Source organism: Vitis vinifera, chromosome 5, assembly GCF_030704535.1.
Source record: "Vitis vinifera cultivar Pinot Noir 40024 chromosome 5, ASM3070453v1".
NCBI classification, from domain to species: domain Eukaryota; kingdom Viridiplantae; phylum Streptophyta; class Magnoliopsida; order Vitales; family Vitaceae; genus Vitis; species Vitis vinifera.
This window is the reverse complement of record NC_081809.1, coordinates 15363175-15377575: the sequence shown is the minus strand read 5'-3', so window position 1 is coordinate 15377575 and position 14401 is coordinate 15363175.

Genomic DNA, 14401 nt, shown 5'->3' with positions numbered 1-14401 from the left:
GTAATTATTTGGATACATATAATTTCTCTAAGAGGTTTCCTAATGCTATGTTTTACTCCCGAAAATTTTGATGAAAAATGTACAGAAAGAAAATGTAAAGGAAAAGTTTAAAAACTAAAAAAAGTAAAATAAAAATATAATTTAAAATTGATGAATTGTTTTTATTTATTGCCCTATCTCATGAATAAATAATTTAAAATTAAGTATTTTTTTTCTTTTTTTAATATTATTTTGGATAGAATACTTATCTACGTGGGTTGCCACGTAAGCAAACTGGTGCCATTGGGGATGTGGCATTTGCTGGCATGGTATATTGCAAGTGGACTGTCACGTAAGCCGGGAGATGCTATTTGTTATTTTATTCATTTGGAGGCAGCAGGATGTTACAATGAGCGCATTTTGAAGGTGGGACTGACTTGAAAAATGGTGAAAAGTAACTTTCAAATTGAATGCTTGGTTACATTTTCCCTGATATAGACTTTATTAATTTATGGAATGGGGCTACTTGGTTCGCTTGTAAAGTTGCCAATTTCTTGTTGTAGTCTCTTAGGCTGGTAGTTGAGCGGTACTTGTAGAAATACCCCAAACTTTACTCATATTTGATATGGTAGTTGGACTGGAGGTTCCAACATCAAAACTGAAAGTGAGCTTTAACTTCTTGCCTTAAGGCTTCCCACCATTGGAGTTGGTAGAGGTATCTTTTCCTAAAACTATTATTCCATGACTTTTAACTTTAAGTGGATTTTCAAATTATTGAAGGGAATGAAAAAGAATATTTGAATGTATATATGCATATAGCACAATAGAATTTACCTTGGAGGGAACCATTTCATAGGATAGTTAAAGTTTAAATCTTGCTTTACATAAGAATCTAGAAGGGTCAATAGTCATTCTTTTTATGCCCAAAAATTAAAATTTTATCCTTTTGTTAGTTTGCTTGATTAAGAGATATTCAAATAATAATGCAAAAAATAAGCAATCTCAGATAAGGCACATGATTTATGTGAAAACCACTTAAAAAGTTTATAAAAAAAAAAATTGTAAATATAAAGACTATATTTGATTGATCCGATATATTATGCAATAGGATAAGAAAAAAGATAACATATCTCATCCTTTGTCTAATAAGTGGTTGGACACAATAAGTTGTTTCATCACTAATCTTATCATATGTTCTTAGATAGAATAAATGGTGAGATATATTATTTACTTATATATATATATATATATATATATATATATATATATATATATATATATATATATATATATATATATATATATATATATATATATATATCTTCTAAATAAAATATGTTAATTTTAAGTTAAGATATGGAGATGCATATCTCGCATATCATAAATTTATTTATTTTTAATCAATTTTTTGTTTTTTATATTACTTATTTTGTAAAATAAATTTTTTATTATAAAATTAAATTTTTGGTTAAAAAAGAAGAATTTAAAAGTATTTATAAAATATATTGTAAATAACATTAATATGTGTATCATTTAATAGATAATAGCATTATATTAAAAAAAATATTTATAAAGTTTAAATATTTTAATCATGAATATTGTTAAACGTATAATAAATTTCATATTTCTTTTAAATAGAAAATATTATAATGCAATATATTTATTTTAAACATTGTAAAAAGATATATATATATATATATATTATTTCCTTTTATTCATTTTACAAATTAAATATAAACATAACATAACATATCAAATGGATATGCTACCATAAGATATTATGTGCATTGGATATGATATCCTTGTTTCATATCTCATTGCAAATTATATCGTAAGAAGATGCATTTCTATCCAATAGGAGATGATATCTTATGATATGCATATCATATTTTATCCCATCTCGTCAATCAAATATAGCCTAAGGTTTATTTATTGCAAGATTAACCCAATAAATATGATATTACTTAAACTTAGACACTACCTCTCTCATGAGTCTTACACTGGTTAGTACCTACACATATTTTCATGTTCATGACACAACACCTTTCTACTCCTTTGTGAACGTCTCAATAACTCGAAGGTGAATGTAATCAATCACCATATTCTCAATCAAACAAGAATTTAGCTTTGAAAGTGTTAGGTTAGTACAAAGATAATGACAATATACTCTAAGGAGTAGGATTGTTAAATAAAACAACCAATAAACATGTTCATAAGAGAATAACACTAGTGATTCCATGAATTTTAGAAACCAAAGTTAACAAAAACAATTTTATAAACTAAAACAAAAATTAACAAAGGGAACTATATACATTAGGGTATAAATACTTGATGCTCCTTATTATAAAAAACCACAATAAGGAATAATAATAGTAAGAAAAAAAAAAGAGAATGAAAATAAAGGTTTCATCTACGAACGAAGACGAAGAAAATTTTTCACTATTATTAAACAAGATTGCTATCTTGAAGCTCTCAAATTCCAAAGTCTCAATTACATCCAAAATGAGAGTCTCCTTTCTCTCAATCAAACTCTTTTATGATATATTTTCCTAATTACATAGGAAGATTTCATATAGAAAACTAATTATATAATTGTCAACATACCTATACCTCAAAAAAAAAAAAAAAAAATTAAAATAAAAAAATCCTATAATAGGATGTTTCTTTTATAATAATAGGAAACTCACATAAATATATCATATTAGAAAAGTATCAATGACTTACCAATTGTGACAACCTAATCCGAAGCACAGGACACCACAATCATTCTCAAAGGCTTAACATGGGAGTGACATAACAAACTGAAATGATTAGTAATATGTTAGTCACAAAACTTGTCTAAAGTAGTAATTAGGCTAATAAAAAGTCTTAATGATAAATTATCTTTTCAAACAAAAATCTATATTTTTTTATTAAGAAACAATTCCTAATTTTAATACTTCAAACTTATCTAAATATTTTTTAGAATTTACAAAAGAAAAATATACTTAATCATTTATAAATAAAAAAAATTATATAATCCCCTTACCTGAGTTTGATAATCCCAAAGGAATAAAGTTGTAGAATTTTCTTGTGAATCACCTAAGAGATTTAAAGGTATCCTTCAAACTAAAGTTCTAATAGTTATTATGCTCTAAATATATATTATTTATTATTAAACTTTATGCAAAAATTAGGTGAATTAATTTATCTAAAAAATATTTAGTTTCCATAACCTAGGTTGACTTGACTTTGTTTTTTTAAAGAACTACATAAACTTCTTTCCTAAAGAATTTTGACTTAAGGATTTTTTTTTTTTTTTTTTACATCTAGCCATCCAAACTATATTTAAACTTCCATTAATATTAAATCTTTTATACACCAAACATACAATCACCATAGAAGAAAACTTAAAATTGCATTGATGTTCATGTCAAATTCTCTTATGCTCAATACCATACAAAAAACACCTTTGCAACCTACAAGCCTCTAAAAATACCTACTACTTCCAAACAACATCTTATCATTTTCAACCCTAAAGCACACTATAAAAATTATTACAGCCACATTGCACTATTCTCAAAGTTTCCCCATAATAGTCCTATGACCTCCATATGCAATGCCCTATGAATTCACCTACAACAACAAAACATCCATGGGCGTAAGATTTGATCTTACTACTACAAGCCATTTTTTTGTACTCTTTGAGAATAAAAAGTACAAATCCATGAGATATTTTCACCATATTCAAACTTTTATTGTGGGGTAAATTTTTTTCTTCTCAAATCTTCATTAAAATAACTCTAGGTTTAAGATTTCTAAATCTTTTATTTGGCTAACACTACTTTTATTTATTGACATACTTTTTTATTATTATTAATTACATACTCTTACCTAGAAGTTTTCTTTGAAAAGAGAAAAATACCTTTCTCTTCACCTTGGATCTAAAATCCTAACTTCTTCATTCTCTACAACATTTGAAAGAGTTTTAGTAACTATTCAAAATATGTTTACGAGTTTTTATATTATTATTTATGATTATTTATTTATTATTTTTTCTTTTAGCCTACAACCCAAAATTTAATCTCATAGGGCTTTAAACCTATGAGGCCAAAATTATATTTTTGGGTTAACTTAACCCTTGAGTGTTACACTAATTGACGCAAAATAAAATTTGAGACACTTTCCAAAAATCTCCACTTTATCTCAAATTCTCAAGATTCAAACACACTCGAAAGTCTTCCATGTTACTTTGCTCTCACACCCTTAAGGAACCTTTAGATATTATAGTTATCAATTAAGTTCAAGTAACTTATGAAACTTTAATGTAGGAATCACATCCATTGGGTCTTCACTACAGTTATCTTTTTATTAGTGTTTGTCACACCAAGTACATAAGCAATAAAATCATCACTGATATACCTCTAAGGTTGTTTAACCTACATCCTCATTTTGTCCTTAGGTAAATAATATTGTTGTTCCTATGGTGCATTTTCTTTATTATCAAGATATTGGATCTTTTCATTATTTAGCTTTACTAAAAGCTTCTTTTCTATGCTTTCATAAACTTTAGGCTCAAACTCCACTTGTTCTTTCGCATTGGAGTTATTTTCTACATCAAATTGCTCCTTCCTAAGACTCAACATTATAGACTCATCTAAGTTCACATCCTTACCGATTAGATATTTCAAGAATTTTGAAAATGGGCACCATAACATGTGTTATTTTACTCCATTTACATATCTAAAAAATATGCAATTCCTTATCTTTAATTCCAACTTACCTTCATTTGTATGAGCATAAACTAGACAACTAAAAAAATTCTTAAATTTGCATAATTAAAAAGGAACCAAACCATACGTCTTTAGGAGTCATAAAATTAATAAGAATTAAAGGAGGTCTATTCACAAAATAACAAACTAAATTTACTACTTCATCCCATAATTCCTTTAATAGCCCTACATTTGAAAGCATTGTTAGAAAGCCTAAAGAACTCTGTTTCCTGGCCTTGAATCTCGTAAGGTGCATGTTATCTATCCCTAGGCTCTTTAGATCTAACACAAAGAAAAACTATGGTTTAAAAACCAAAATGGATATTAGATCTAGAGGTTAGAACACATACCTATGATTTGGATGTTCCCATATCATTTCAAAACCAACGAAAATGTCGAAAAACTTTATAGAACTCGTGTAACCAATGTTCTTTCCCTTGATCTCTCCTCACATGGGTTTAAGTATGAGAAAAGTGTGGGTTTTTATCTTCTTCCTTGAGGGCGACTATAGTTTCTCTCTGGTGGCTCTTTATAAGATACAAGATGACAAAAGTCTAAACCTTAAACCCCTAAGGAGGTTTATATAGGGCTTCTTGTGAGCTTAAGTGACTATAGCCTAAATTGGGCTTGGGTCACTTGATCTTGCCTACTTGGTTCCTAATTAAATAATTAGTCCAATGTAGAAAGTTAATTTATAAGATCTAGTGCATACTTATGTTTTTACCAAAATGCCTTTTGCACACTTTTGAACTAGAAACCCAAATCTCTCAAATAAAATGTGTCGCTATGAATTAGGAGCTTAAGTGAGGACCAATAAGACCTATAGGAAAATATTGGCTCCTTTAGAATCCAATTCTAAAGTTGACTCAACACTTCACTAAATAAAGTTAATTGCACTCCAATATTGTATGAAATTACAACGAGTTAAAGCTCGAGTATGTGACCTACTATTCATTGCATGCATACTCCTTATGAACTGGTGTTCGTAATCTAATAGGATAGTGCTATCAACCCATCAAAATTACCTTTCCAATCCTTGAGTTATAGATCCTCCTATTATGTGATCAAATGATATATTCTAACTTATGAAGAACTTATGTCAAGTTCCACTTAAGCATTCTTACGAACATAAATTTTAAGATCATATGTCATTTAGATCTCCTAAAGGAACACATTGACTCAAACTAGCATGCTAAATTCTAAACTAAGGCTCTGCTACTAGTTGTAGGAAATCCTTAGATCTCTCAATTCTCAGCCTTGGATTGTTTAGGGTGCATGCTACTAGTCCTAGGACTCTTTAAATCTAATCATAGTGAAAATCCATGACAATAAAACCATAAATAATATAGGTCAAGAGAGAATAAAGATCATACCTATGAGTCAAATGTTCTCAAATAAATTACAATCCAATAAAGTTGTGTTAATAATACTAGCTTATGTTTTGATCCATTAATTAGAACATCAATTACATATTAAAGTGCTTATTTGAGTAAAAAGTGGAGATGTCTTTGAATGGAGGTAGAGAGACAAAATATCAATCCTTTTTTTTTCACCTCAATTATTTTCTTTAATAATTATTTACTTTTACAATAATATATTTCTAAGTCAATTCCCAATGGTCTAACAAAAGCAAGGATTGTAAATTTCAACTCCTAAATATCATTATTTTATAAGAAAGAAAAAAAAAATAGTCATCATTTTGATAGATGAAAATAAGTAAAAAAGGAAAATAACTAAATAGATAAATAATCTTACATGTTAAAGAGAAATGAGATTTCTTATTATTGGTGGATCTTTAAGAGTTGAAGATTTGAATTAGTTTATAAGTAAACTTTGTAGTTTAGGAGATTTTAAATTCAGTTTCCTGATTTCTAGGGATTCTATAGGTTTCCTACTTTTTTACCCTTATTTACCAAATGTATACTTATATATACACTTTTTCTAAGTAATAAAAAATGATTTTTTCTCTACAATTTTTACATGGTATCAGAGTTGCCAAACTAGGGCTCTTATTTTCTTTTCTAGAAACAGTTGTACCTATTTTATTCTCAGCATTTGGCCGGAGCATCATTTTTTTTTTCTCTCTATCTTTGCTTTCACCTTATTTATTCTTAGGTTCTCTTCTCTAAAAAATTTCTAAAGAATTTAGGATGATATCTTTTGAGATTTCTTCAAACTTGAATAGATTGAATGGAAGCTTTGACAACCCAACACTTAGATCACTATATAAAAATTGAATGGAAATTTTTTTTTGGAGTGGTCTCATTTCGCAAAGCTGCTTCTTAGGAGCAAGAAGAAGATGGGCAACATTTTAGGAATGATTAAGACTCCCAAGACCATTGACCCTCTCTTTGAATCATAGGACTTTGACAACTCCATGATCATGTCCTGACTTCTTAATTCTATGGAACTTGAGATAAGGAAACCATTCTTATTTCTGTCTATAACAAAGGATATTTGGGATGCCATGGTGAAGACTTATTTGAAGAAGGGGAATGCCACTCAAAATTTTGAATTGAAGCACAAACTTCATGAGACCAAACAAAGAGATCTAGACGTTCTCTCATACTTCAATAAATTGAAAATTCTATGGGAAGAATTGGATGTTCACCAACATTGGGAGATGGAATTGTCATGAGATGTTGCAAAGCTCGTAGAGATTCTTGAATGAGAAAGGATCTTCAATTTCTTGGCTAGATTAAGACCTGAGTATGACGAGGTCTAAAGTAGGTTGTTGGGCAGGGATGCAATTCTAGATCTACACGAGGTATTCTTCACCATATGTGATGAAGAAAGTAGATGAGCTATGATGTTGGGATCTAATAATGAACCAGATTAGTCAATACTTAAAGCTTCTTAAGAAAATATTGTAGGAAACAAGAAAAATGATCGTTGGTGTGACTTTTGCAATAGGGATAATCATACTAGAGAAACGTGTTAAAGAATAAATGGATTATCGTTTCACATTGATAAGAATAACCAGAAAGGAAAAAAATAGTCTAAGATAGGGAAGGGCTTCCATATTAACTCAACTAGCACTCAAACTTCCAAACTTGCTACAACTGCCACCAAAAACTCACATTTCGCAAAAGATCAATTAAAGCTTATTTATAAACTATTGGGAAAAACTAAGGTTACTCAATCAACCCCATCAACTTCTTATGCCTTTACACAATCAGGTATAATCGAACTTATCATGTGCATGACATCAATACTAAATAATGTTCCTTGGATTGTTGGCTTTGGAGTAAGTGATAAAATGACTCAAGAGTCAAAACTCTTTAACACATATATGCCTTACTCTGGAAAATAGAAAGTTCTTGTGGCTCATAACTCAAATATACTAGTGCATGAAAAATGGAGTATAGTCATTAATAAAGACATTACTCATAACTTTGTTTTACATATTCCTAAGATTTCAATGAATTTGTTGTCTATTAGCAAGCTTACAAAGTATAAAAATTATTTAGTAACATTTTTCTTAAATTAGTATGATTTTTAAGATCTTACTACAGGGAAGACGATTGACAATGTTGACGAAAGAAAAGACCTATATTACTTGATTTTGTAAGACTAGGAGAACTGAGCATACCAAGTGGAAGGAAGTCCAGTTAGAGAACGTGAAATTAGGTTGCAACATGAAAGATTAAGACATTTAAATTTTGCTTCTTTAAGAATAATGTACCCTGATTTATTTAAAAGTTTTGATTTGTCTTTTCTTAAGTGTGAAATTTGTGAACTTGCAAAGAACTGTTGTGTTCCATTCTCGTTGAGAAATAATAGATATGATTTTCCACTTTCTCTTATTCATATGGATATATGGGGTCTTTCTAGGGTCATGAGTATGTTAGGAACAAGGTGGTTTATTAGTTTCTTTGACGATTGCACTAGAGTGACATGGATTTATTTGATAAGAGAAAAAATTGATGCTATTAGGATTTTTTTAAAATTTTACAAGATGATTAGTGTCCAATTTGACAATAAAGTTAAGGTTAACACGACCTCGTTGATCTACATACAACACAACTTTTCTCCCTCTTAATTTGATGTTATATATATATATATATATTTCTTTTGAAAAGTGAAGGCATTGTACACCATGATCCATTCGATTTTTCTCTTTGTTTTCATTCATGGTTGCCTTTGTATCCACTTTAGGGGTGTTTCCAAATGTTGCAAGTGAGCAGCATATAGTTGAGAGCATGAATCTTGGAAAGAGTATGAGAGTTATGCTTAACCAAAGATTCAATATTATACATTATAATGATCATAGTCAAATAAGCTATGTTGATAATAAGATTTGAGCATGACAATGGATCATTCCAAAGCAAATCAAAGTCTATTTTATTGAGTTCCATTTAAGAAGTCTCCCTCTTGATCAAGTACAAGATGTAACAAATATTGAATTTCTCACATACAAAGACATTTAATCATCAGGAATCGAATAATTCAATAGTGATTAACAAATATCTATGATTTCATCCACATCAAATCTTATAGATATAGTATATTTCTCCAAATCACAAACTCGAGGTATTATGAATCATGCTAATATATCAAGTAAATAAATAAAAATCATATGCCCAAAGAAAAATAAGGCCAAAGGAAACATAGAAAGATATAAACACTAAGCTCAAAACCTTTGAACCCTATTTCTAAGATGATAAATCGATTATGCATATGCCCAGGGATTTCCTAAGATATTCAAACCTAAGAGAATCCATGGGTTTGGTAAGAATATCTACCAATTGATGTTCAGTGGGGACAAACTCTAGATAAACGACCTTTTCTTTAATAATATTCCTATTGAAATGATGACGGATTTCAATTTGTTTTGCAATGGAATGAAGAACATGATTCTTTGAGATATTTATAACATTAGAGTTGTCATAGTGTATGGTCATGGTCCCTTAATTATTTCCATAGTTTTTAAGCATTTGCTTTATCCACAGGAGTTACGTACAGAAGCTTCAACAACAACATACTCAGTTTCGATAGTAAATAAGGATACAGAGTTTTGTTTCTTACTAAGCTAAGCCATAAGACAATCGCCAATAAAAAAACAAACACCAGAAGTGCTTTTTTCTATCCTTAACATTTCTAGCTTAATCAACATTGGAATATCCAACAATTACAAGAAAAGAATCATGGATCTACCATAAACCATAATCAAGAGTCCCATTTATATAACAAATAATTCTTTTAATAGACATTAAGTGTGACTCTTTAGGGTTTGCTTGATATCTAGTGCAAACTCCAACACTAAAAGATATGTTAGGATGACTTGTAGTGAGGTAAAGTAAGCTTCCTATCATACTTATATAAATTTTTTGCTCAACATTTTTTCTAAATGCATCCTTGCTAAGCTTAGTGGTAGTGCTTAGTGGTGTTCTATAGTGTTTGGAGGATTCTAGACTAAATTTCTTAACTAATTCCCTAGTATACTTGTATTGAGAGAGAAAGATTCCATCTTTTCATTGTCTAATATGCACTCCTAGGAAGAAGGTTAATTCACCCACCATGCCCATCTCAAATTTAGTCTTCACATCTTTGGAAAAACTAAGGGCAAGGTCACTAGAGGTAGCTCCAATAGTTATATCATCAACATAAATATGAGCTACTAACAACTCATAATTAGACCTGTTAATAAACAAGGTTCCACCAACTCCTCTTCTTTCAAACTTTTTCTCCAAAAGATAGGTTGTGAGCCTTTAATACCAAGCTCTAGGAGCTTGATTTAGTCTATAAAGGACTTTCTTTAACCTATAGAAATGAATGAGAAATTTTGGATCCTCGAATCCCTTAGGTTGCTCGGCATAAACTTCTTCACTTAGAATCCCATTTAGAAAAGCACTCTTGACATCCATTTGGTAAAGTTTTATCCTCAAGGAGCATGCTATTGCCAAAAGTATCCTAATTGATTCTAATCTGACTATAGTTGAAAATATCTTTTCATAATCAATTCCCTCAATCTGTGAGTATCCTTTGGCAACTAGTCTTGCTTTGTTTCTCACAATGACCCTATTTTCATCTTGCGTATTCTTGAAAATCCATTTTGTACCTATGACATGTTTATCTAGGCCTAGGGACTAAATACCACAAATCATTCCTGGTGAATTGATTTAACTCTTATTGAAGTGCAGTAGTATAAGATTCATCACCTAAAACTTCTTTCACATTCTTTAACTCTAATTAGCAGGTATAACAAACAAAATCTATCTCATTTAATCTTGATTGTCTCTTAGTAACCACTTGTTCATTAAGATTTCCTATAACATTTGATATTGGGTGCTTCTTAGGTATTCTGGATCTATGCTTGTTCCTCATTTCTCTAGATGTATCATCTAGAGGTACAAATTTATCATTTTTAAGGTCAGTGTCTCTTTCAAGGATATCATTAGGGTTTTCTTTTGTAACTTCCAAGTCTTTAGGGTTATCCCCAATTGATTCTTGGGTTAAAATTTGATTATCAATTATATCCTAATCATGCCCACTATCATTTATAACCACATTAGAAGATTCCTAGATAATAAGTAAATTTTGATTATAAATCTTATAGGCTTTACTCATAGTAGAATAACCTAGGAAGATACCTACACTAGATTTAGCATCAAACTTTCCAAGGTTCTCCCCATCCCTTGGTATATAACATTCATTGCCAAAGGTCCTAAAATATTTAAGATTGGTTTTCTCTTAGTCCATAATTCATACGATGTCTTATTTGTTCTAAGCCTCTAAAAAAAAAAAATCTTATTAGTAGTGTAGCATGTTGTATTAATAGATTCTACCCAAAATTGCATAGGGGTATTATGCATGTGAATAATCACCTTAGCCATTTCTTATAAAACTCTATTCTTTCTTTCAACTACTCCATTTTGCTAAGGAGTTCTAAGGGTTGAAAATTCATGTCTAATTCCTTTTGATTCACAAAGTAGGTCAACATACACCTTGTCAAACTCTCTCTCTTTCTCACTCCTAATTCTTACAATTGGATGACCTATTTCCACTTGTATTCTATTGAATAATGACTTCAAATGTTCAATGGCCTCAGACTTTCCCTAAGAAAACTCACAAAGGATTATCTCAAAAAATCATCTACATCCACAAGGACATATCTCTTGTCACCTCTACTTTCATCTTTATTAATGTACCCCAAACCTCTTTTATCACCATGGGTTTTGCATTTATCAAGAATTTTATTAAGTATTTTAGTTCCAAGGTGAAAATTTTCATTCACAGATTAAGAAGACTTATTATTCTTGATCTCTTGAGTAGGGACATTATTCTTCTCAGGAGAAAATAGTTTCATATTTAAGAAATCTAATTTTCTCAAGTAAATTAGTCTTTTCAACATTAAGCACATCAATTTTGTTTTTATGAGCATTAAGGATATCATTGTTTTTCATATAACTCTTAATTAGTCTTTCATTCTCAACAACAAAGATTACTCAAGAATTTAGCCCTTTGTTCACCAATAAACTCATCATCATCACTATTACTATCACAATCACTATCATGCACAGATTCCATAGAAGCAATAAAAGCTAACAAGTCATTAGGATTATACCTTGCATCTTTAGAAGCTATGAAAGCACTCTCTTTAGAATCATTATCACTCCATGTTGCTTGAAAAGACTTTTTGGCATCTTTGGGACTAAGACAATCTTGAGTAGAGTGTCCCAAACCTCTACAGTTAAAGCATTGAACTTTCTTACCTTTGGAAGAACCTTTTCTTTTCTCATTGGATGATTTTTCATTAGGACTTTTTCATTTCTCAGATTCTTGGTTCTTGTAGAACTTTTTATTGAATTTCATGACCCTTTTAATTCTTTTGGCCATATGGGTCAATTCATTTCTAGTTCTATCATATGGTATTTCAATATCTTTCTGTTCATTCTTAGAAGCCTTACAAGCAGTGTTTTTAGACTTTTGAGAACTAGGTAAGGTCATCTTATATGTTTGAACGGAGCTTACAAGTTCATTAACTCTCATAGAATCGATGTCCTTGCTCTCCCATATGGTAGTTACTTTAGGTTTAAATCTTTCTAAAAGATATCTCAATATTCTTCTAACTACCTTAGAATCTAGAATAGGTTTTCCAAGGTTAAATGAGGAATTTACAATGTCACTTAGTTTAGAATCAAAGGAAAAAAAAGTTTGATTTTCATACATCCTAATATTCTCAAACTTAGTAGCAAGCATTTGACACTTAGAAATCTTTACAACAGAAGTACCTTCATGAGCGACTTGAAGTATATCCCATGCTTCCTTTGGACGTTTACAATTTTCTATCATTTGAAACTCATCTGGACAAGCTCCATTAAAAATACTAAATAAAGCCTTAGTATTGGCTTCACTACCTTTATTATCAGCTTTGTCCCATTCATGTTTACATTTAAGTTCTGCTATTAATCTTCCTTGAGCATCAAGGATCAATGGTGGTCCTCAACCATATTTAATTGAATTTCATACCCTTTTGCCTTGCCTTTCAAGGAAAAACATCATTTGTGCTTTCCAATGGGAGTAATTATTCCCATCAAAGTAGGGTAGACTATTCAAAGGAGCACCATATTTTGATTGTTCCATATTGGATTTATAGGATCAATAAAATTTTATTTTTAAACAATGTAAGTAATAAAATTTGAATCAACAAGATAAAGAATCAGTTTTTTATCCTGCTCTAATACCAATTGAAAAATGGGTATTTATCTTAATACCATTTGAATAACAATAAAAAATCCAATATGGAACACTTAGAGGGGGGGGGGGGGGGGGGGGGTGAATGGATGATATAAAATTTAAATAAAAATTTATATGTTATATTATGTTATATCAAATTCTTTTACAACAAGAATAAGAGGACCCTAAATAATTAAAAGGTTATACCTGAAATCTTTAGGTATAAAAAAAATATGATTTTTAACTTTTAGGGATACCCTATAATTGGTTAGGGATAAAAATAATATAATTGTTAATATTTGAAATATAAATAATGAGATATGTTAGGGATAATAATAATCAACATAATAACTAACCTAATAAACTCAATAACAAAACAAATCAATCAAATGATATCTAAGAGAAGATAAGGATAATAGTAATTGGTCATAAATATAACTACTACAACCACCAAGATAACTAACCCAATAATCTCAAAATCACTTTAACCAATCAATCCAACATAATTAATATCATTGACTAGAATATAAGTAGTAATAAAAAGATATGCAATAAGGCACACAATTTTTACATGGAAAACCCCCACAAACTATGGAGATAAAAAACCATGAGGTCTAAGACCTACCAATCTAAATCCACTATTCGAAATCAAGTCACACAAATTTACCTGGCTATTTTACCCTAAAGATTTAATTTCCGACACCTACAACTTGATCCATGCCCATGATGCAATAACTTACTATTACTCCCTAATAAATCATCTGACCACTTCGAAGGGATTAAGGCCTTCAACCAAATATTCAAAGAATCGAATCCTTGAATGAGAGATCAAGAATGGTATGGCAAATTAGGCTTTCTCTCAAGGATTCAATCTCTTAAGAATGAGAAGTCTCTAAGCTTTAAGATTCCTGTGATCTCCAATCTCTTAGCCTGAATCTCTAATCCTCAAGGGGTTATAAGAGAGGTATTTATAGGCAAAAACTAAAAGACTT